The 7,885-nt window shown below is 39.7% G+C and overlaps 1 protein-coding gene across 2 annotated transcripts in view; it reads right to left on the bottom strand.

Annotated features, from left to right (window-relative positions):
* Positions 1–7,885, bottom strand: part of scube3 (signal peptide, CUB domain, EGF-like 3) — an 80,304-nt gene that overhangs the window by 58,206 nt on the left and 14,213 nt on the right. The gene's annotated exons all lie outside the window — the stretch shown is intronic.

The raw sequence follows: 7,885 nt of genomic DNA, 5'->3' as shown, positions 1-7,885 counted from the left end.
TATGTTTCAAGTATTTCCCTTTTGTTTCAAGGTAATACCTTAAAAGGTATATGTTTAATCTTGTGACTCCTTACCTGGAAAGACATCTGGTATTTTCTGTGTGATAACCAGGAATCAGTGGTGCATAATGCAAAACTGTCTGTTTCTATTTATTTACATGGTAATATTGAGGTGTAGAGAAATGCTTCTGGTAGTTTCTAGGTAATTTCTTTACCTCTGTTATTCTAAAATTACCATGAAATGTGGTTTGTCAAATTTAAATTCCAAGAAGTGTTATCTAATTTGGAAGGAATTACGCTGATAGCAGCCTATAATACTGTGAAAACATCAACATCTATTACCCCATTATTATCATGTTATTGCAATATTAATATAACTATATTACCACTACCCAGATATGCATATGGTTCTCATCAAAACCATTCCTAGTTATTACCTTAGTAATCGCATGGATTACATCTGTTACCGTCTTATCACCTTATTACCCCAGTATTACATTTTATTACTGTGACATAGTACCCAGTTATTACTTTGCTAATTACAAGTCATTACCTATATATTACCTCTTTATTATCACACTGTTAACCCACTATTACCATCTTATTACCGTGGTGGAATGAAAAGTAAAAATCTCATCCTCATGGTGATGGGAAAGAAAAGGTAAGGGGACTGCCATCGTCTGAGGACCATGAATCTGTATGAAATTCCCAAAAATCCAGCCAATAGTTTTTGAGATATTTCAGTCTGGACCTGAACAACAAACCAACATGGCCATCCCAAAAAGCCATGCTGCTAATGTGGCTAAAACCCAAATTAATAAAATGACAAAACAAGCAACCTTCAACTGAATAAAAAAACAAACCCATTTGAGCTTTTAAAATGTAATGTACAGTATGAACTTTTTCACGCCCAGAGTAATGAATCACAGTTATGCTTGACAAGTTTTCATAGCCCTGAATAACATACTTGGGCAATTAGCTAGGTATAAAAGTTAACTGTTGCTGTGCTGGATTGAGTTTGAGTTATAAAAGAAAGAATGTGATGAGATAAGAATGAAAATGGATTTAACCAGAAGCATGATCAGGTTTGCCTCATGGAGCCCCTAATCCCACCAAATCCCAGTTAACTAGCCCAGGTGTTTAGGATTACCCCCTGCGCGCAGGGGAAGGGCAGCTTAACAAGGTTTACATAGCTTCCAATATCCACTCTTATCACAAGCCCTCTGCAGGAGCCAGCTGATCCCACTGGGAAATGACCTGCAACCTAAACCCCTGAGCTTAGCATATTGCCTATATCTCCCCATTCCTAGAGGGCACGCAGTCTCTGTGGAAAGGAGGAAAGTGATAGTGTAAAACGCACAAAACTTTTCACAAGATCTTTGTCACAATTTAGAACCTAATATATCCATTACAAAGATTTTGAACACCCTGATGCCAACATAGTGGAGACATCACAATAGCAGCTTGTTAATACTGGTTTTGCGAGAGAAGGTAAACAAAGCTACCCGGTCGGATTTCAGAGATCTAAACTACACAGGACACCAGTCTCCATTGAAGGGGTCAATGTGGAGGTGGTTAGCACCTATAAGTACCTGGGGGTACACATGGACAATAAACTGGACTGGTCAGCCAACACGGATGCGCTGTTCGCAAACGGCAGAGTCGGCTCCTACTTCCTGAGGAGGCTGCGATCATTCAATGTCTGCAGTAAGCTCCTCTGGGGGTTTTACCAGCCAGTCATTGCCAGCGTTCTGTTCTGTGGTGTGCTGGGGAGGCAGCATTAAGAAGCGAAATGCTAGGCTACCAAACAAGCTGGTAAAGAAAGCTGGCTCTATTGTTGGCAATGAGCTGGAGTCGCTCACAGCAACTGCAGAGAAACGGACAATGAGAAGGATGCTGGCGATCTTGGACAATGACCGCCACCCACTACACAGCACGTTCATTCAACAGAGGAGCATGTTCAGTGGCAGACTTCTGTCATTGTCAGGCTCAACAGACAGGTTGAGGCGGTCCTTTGTTCCCAGGGCCAACCAGCCTTCAATACAACACAAGGGGGGAGGGGAGAGATTGACTTTTCAGCATGAGCCTGTCTTTCTCAGCCCCTACCATCATATCACTTGTCCGCTGCACAGCTTTCTTATTGGCTATATTATCACTTCTACATAATCTGGACTGTGGGCATAACATCTACATCTTACATCTTAGAACTTATTTCCTGTTTCATATTGTTCTTATTCTTACTCAATCCGTCAGTTTATAGGTAATTATATGTAAAAGTCATAGTTAATATTTAATCATGATCTACTGATTCAATCCCAGCACTGTTCACTTTTATACTATTACCATTGCACACAGTCTACTATAGTATCTTACCTTATCATGGTCAATGCATTTCTGTGAGTGATTTTAATGTACGTTCTTAAGTACAGAATGTGTGATATATGTGTGTATCTATCTATCTATCTATCTATCCATCCATCCATCCATCCATGCTGTGAGCTCTCACTGGTCTTTTTTTTCTTTATTTGACAAATGTTCTTATTGTTATCATTATTATTATTATTACTGTTATTTTGTTGTCTTTATACTGTCTTTTGTATTGTATGCATTGTATTTTTTTCTTGCAAAAAACTGCTGGTGGAATTTTCAATTTCCTCGTGGGAGTCATCGCAAAAGGATTAATAAAAAGAAGACTGAGCCTAAGTCTAAGTCTGTCTTTTTGAGCTCTACATCACCTCCTTGACCATGCCATGTTTGTGCCAGCTGGGCCAGGCATTGCCATTAGCGTCCGCGTACTTGCTTCGGCATTGTTTCTGCCCCTACACACTATGTGAAGCTGTAATTGAGCTTAAAGCTAAACTCAGAATCCAAACATGCTCACAATGATAATTGACATCTGAATTTAAACTGTAACTTCCAAGTTAAATTCCAGAAGTCAAAAAACCTCCTTCAAAATCATTCTGAAATTTGTAATAAGGTAAACAACAAAAATTCAGCCCTGGTACAGAGCCTAAGTCAACAGTATGCTGGGTGATTCAATTCATATGTCTACTGTAGATAAGAATGGTCATTTGAAAAAGTAATTAATAAATATCAACTACTGTATAATAATATTTCTGATGAAATGGGATTAAAAAAGTGCTAGTCTTGCATCCCATCCCAGAATGCTGTGTGGACTAGCCAGACCTTCCTCCACACCACTGGGGAGGAAGGTCTGGCTAGTCCACACAGCATTCTGGAATGGGAGAAAAATGTGCTCGGGCTTAAATCGCAATCACGTCTTGGGCGGAGCCAAGCTCTGAGCAGAGCCACGGTGCCGCTGCTAAATAGCCTCGGGAGGGAACTTGTTTTGGTGGAACATGTGTACGTTCAAAGGTTGTTTTAGTCGTGTAACAGAAAACTTAGATTGGACAGATAGTCTAGCTAGCTGTCTGGATTTACCCTGCAAAGAGCTGAGGAGCAGTTAACCAGTCCACATAAATCTACCAGAGTCTAAAATGAAAACACAAAGAAAGCAGAAGGTAACAGGACATCTGAAAACGCACAACCAAAAGAGTGACATCTGGACATAATGTTGAGCAGAACAAGACCAATCCCGGAAGTGGAACGTCGTGGATATAACTACCAAAGTGCTGACAATTCAACCTAAGTGGGTTATTTACCATTCTGTTAATGTACCTGTATCGGGATTTCATCTATCCAATAGTTTGAACATTTCACTAAAAACCAAAAATGTCAACTCACTGGTGTCTCTAGAGGAAAAGTCAAGGGATTCCATTGTCAAATTGGTAGGATTCAACCTCTGGGGACCATCATGTCTTAATCCGTCCAATAGTTACATATTTCAGTCAGGACCAAAGTGGTAGACAGCCCGATAGCCACGCTAGCTCTGCTAAAGATTATTAAATGTTTGAGCATAAGGAATGAGTTGTCCAAATAAAGCAACACCAGCTGAGGTGTTTTGTACATTTCTATCATTCTAATGAAGATATGTTAGGTTTTATGTGTTTGTATAGTGTTTAAAGTTCTGTGCAATAGAATGTGTAAGAAATATAGCACCTGGGACAGTGGCTTCTCTCTTGCCAAGTTTCCACAAAGCCATTTAGTGATGCAAGAGCTCCCTGAGCCCAACATTGATTTTTATTATTTGAGAACAATATGGATTCACCGGAGGAGCAGCCCGGGTCCTTTCTCTTACAGACTGGATTCAAGGATAAGAACAAGAGAGGCAATGTGAGGAAATGTTGTTTAATAGAAGAGGCATTAATCACAACAAAGAATCTGTCTTATTGTCAGCTTTCTTGGTGCCAAGTCTCTGTTGTAATTAATATCCATTATGACAGAAACTCAAAGAATCCCGCTTTTCATCTTGTTATTAATGTTCCCTTCTGGAGCATCAGTTTATCTTTGCATTCTACAAGGTTGCCGCCTCTCACTAACCTTGAGGGTACACACACACACACACACACACACACACACACACACACCTCAAACGCAAGTACGCAAGTACGATTCAAAGATTGACAGTGTACATCAGCTTAAAGGTTAATGATGAATTAAAACACAAATAGGCATAAAAATGCGGAAAAACTGTCAATTATATATTTGTTTCCGCCAAAACACTGGGATCTTTTATCAAGTCAATTTTGCATCCAGAACAGTTTGATGTTTTTATTACTTCAGGCAATTGTTGAGGGCCAAAAAGTGGCACCAGATATTGGGCTGTAAGTATCTCTAATGTTATGCAACTACCATCTTATGATAGATAATAATTTCAGTTGGGTTTTAAATTATGACAGAGAGCAGCTTGATATACATTTAGGGTTTAAAACAAACAAAACAGCCTCTTTGTTTGGTAAAACCAAACAAGTTATTTAACCAACTGTGCAAAAGCTGCTCCATTCTCAAAAACCCCCTCCAATCTATAAAAGGCTGGCAAATCTGCACTACATCTTTGTGCAAATATTAACTTTCAATTTCTGTAGCATAGCACAGTTACAGCACAAGCTAACACTTCGCCAACAGTGAACATGTTACTTCACGAACATGTGAAAAATAAGTTCTGTTTGCCTAGAGTGAGAAACCCATTTACCAAGCTCTGCAAATCAACCGGGACACAAAGGCAATGAGACCCACATTCCCATTGCCTTTGGTGTGAGATTCACAAAGTAAAATGAAAACAAATGAAGAGATCCCGGCCCACAAACTACAACAGTCTGTCTGTCAAAGCATTGTTTAGAAAATTCCTCCCATTAAAGTCACTGGAAAGTTCCAACAGACACATGAACGACAAACCTAAATGGGATGATCTAGATGGAAAGCCAACATGTCTTTGCCGTGGAAATAAACATGTCAGAATCAATATATCCTTATGTTCAGTCCAGAGGAAAACATGCAGCATGCTCAGTAATGCTGCTCTGGTAATTGACTCATGCCCATGATGAAAAGATTGTGTTTTTCATTGAGAGTTTCTTTAATTCTTTTGTGTTGAGGAATCACAGTTGTTGGGAACAAGTTAAGGCAGGGGAGGATGAAGCCGGCGCTTCGAGACAAGGATGAATAAACAAAGTCAAAACAAGAAAACCAAAAAAGAAAGAGAAGTTGGGCAATGCTCAAATGTTTAAACAGTTTCCTCCGGTGTATGTGTCATTTTGAATATTGCTATTGCAGCGCTCCTCTGGTTCATGCACTTGAGAATTTTAACAGCCACTGACATTCACTGAGTTCAATTATTCTGTTGGATGAAAACAAGTCGTACAACAATGAAGCATGTTCTCTTTCTTTCTCCCCTGAAATTCACTTCATGCTATTCTATTGTATGCTTAATAAAACTTTAAACTTGCGTGTCAAACTCCCGAATCCCTAAATGCATAGTCACATGCTCTTGACTCAGCAAAGCAGACTTTTGGGCGGTAGGAGGGTTGCAGGTGTAGGTTGGCATATACTGTAAATGGGATTTATTATAATTATATTAAAGTTGCTGGATAAATTATCGTAACGTCCTCAGAGATGGTTATTAGGAAAGTTACTCTGAAAACCTATTAGTCCATTTATTCCAAGTACATGTAGGTCAGAGCAGCCAGCTAAGGGCTGCTGGCCGTGGAGGTGACACCCTGTCAGAGGTGCTTTTCCTCCCTGATTTATGAGAAGGCCATGGGATAAGAAGTGTATTTAGCTGGGCTGGCTCGAGGGGGTGTTAGCAGGAATAAAACTCATAGGGTAGAGCACGAGTGTGTGGGAGAACTGTAAGGCCGAAGGTGTGTAGTTCAAACATAGGGTAATGTTTACTTTGAGTGTTGAGACCCTTGCTGTTTGCTTTGCCCCAAACCTGCCCCCACCCCAACCCATCACCTTTCCTTCAGATACAGAAATAGACTGAGTGGAGCTGGGACACCCAAAGGTGTAGCTTTACTTGCGCTGCTTGTAGCCAACTTCAAAATAATAGTTAAAAAAATATGGACCAAGTGATGCTTTCAGTCAGCAAGGGGCTGCAATTTATACAGCTTTGTTTTGCTGACAGAATTATTTGGTGCAACCTTTGAACTTTCTTGACAAAAGCATTTTCAGATGAAATCCTTCATTTTCATGGGCTCCTTGTGGCAGAGGAGGAAAGGGTGCTGGGTTCAAGTCCATAAAAAGGTGTTCTCGGGATCACAGCGTTTGTCGTTGTGCGTATAATTACAAAGGGACAAGTATTGTAATTATCCATCTTAGAACCACACTTACACTATACTTAGGGTTGTGGTTGTGCAGGATGGGGTTAAGGTCAGGATAATTACTCAAAGCAGCAGAGAGAACAGACAGTCTGAATGGCTGTACTGTATGAAAGACAGCAACCCCGCTTTCATCTACTGGCTGTAAATCACCCGTTTGATGATATGATGTTTATATTACACATTTTTCTGTAAAACAAAGCAACAAGCTGGAAAAGTGGCTAATTCCCTGGGTGATGATTTGAGATCAGTGAAACGGAAAGAAAATTCTTTCCACTCCAGAGATTTTCTTTTTATTCATGTCCACTGTTCCTGTAAATTACATAATCCCCCCCAGAAATGTTTTTAGACAAAACCCGTTTTTGACGGGTTTAATTTTAATAAGTTTAATTACCTTGTTAAAAATTCTTAAAATTAATCAAAATCTACTTTTTTCATTTGTCCATTTCTTACTTTGGACACTATGTCGCTCACTGAAAAGTTATCACTCATTTGGCTTCCAAACTAGTTGACATGTCACAAAATCATGCTGTTAGGTATGCATCTTATTCTCAGATATAAAAGGTGAGAGATAGCTCATTGGGTAGAGCGGGCGCTCATATATCGAGGTTTACTTCTCAACGCAGCATCACGAGTTAGACTCCAAACTGCAGCCCCATTGCTGCATGTCACCCCCCCCCCCTTTAATGTCATCAGCTGTCTGAAATAATAAAGGCCAAAAATGCCCCCCAATAAAAAAAATAAAAGGTTAGCACAGTGAAACGTTCCTCCTTCAGCACTAACAAAAACTAATTCTGCACATAGGTCATTCTGCACAGCTCAACCATCAAAGTAACACAAAACAGGCTAAACAAATTTAAAAAGGAGGGGGACATTAAAATCTGCACATTTAAACAAATAATGTACCCACATGCAGCCATAATGCTACTATATATGCTTGAAATCAAATCAAAATTGCTAGATTCTGTAAAAAAGTAGTATGTGCACATTACATCACAATGATAATAGTGTATTGAATGTGTCTACATCTAGTGCTAGATATGGCACGTACTAATAAGATGGAGTATGGACGAGGTTGTGGAAAGGACAGGAACTATGGCTGGTTGTTGCAACATTATCACAGCACACTGTAAAAATGTCAGGTTTTTCAAAATGTGTAGGGCAGCTGACTGG

The sequence above is a fragment of the Etheostoma cragini genome, chromosome 7 (genome assembly GCF_013103735.1).
Source record: "Etheostoma cragini isolate CJK2018 chromosome 7, CSU_Ecrag_1.0, whole genome shotgun sequence".
In the NCBI taxonomy this organism is placed as follows: domain Eukaryota; kingdom Metazoa; phylum Chordata; class Actinopteri; order Perciformes; family Percidae; genus Etheostoma; species Etheostoma cragini.
The sequence above is the reverse complement of the archived record's forward strand: the minus strand, read 5'-3'. Positions and strand labels throughout refer to the sequence as shown.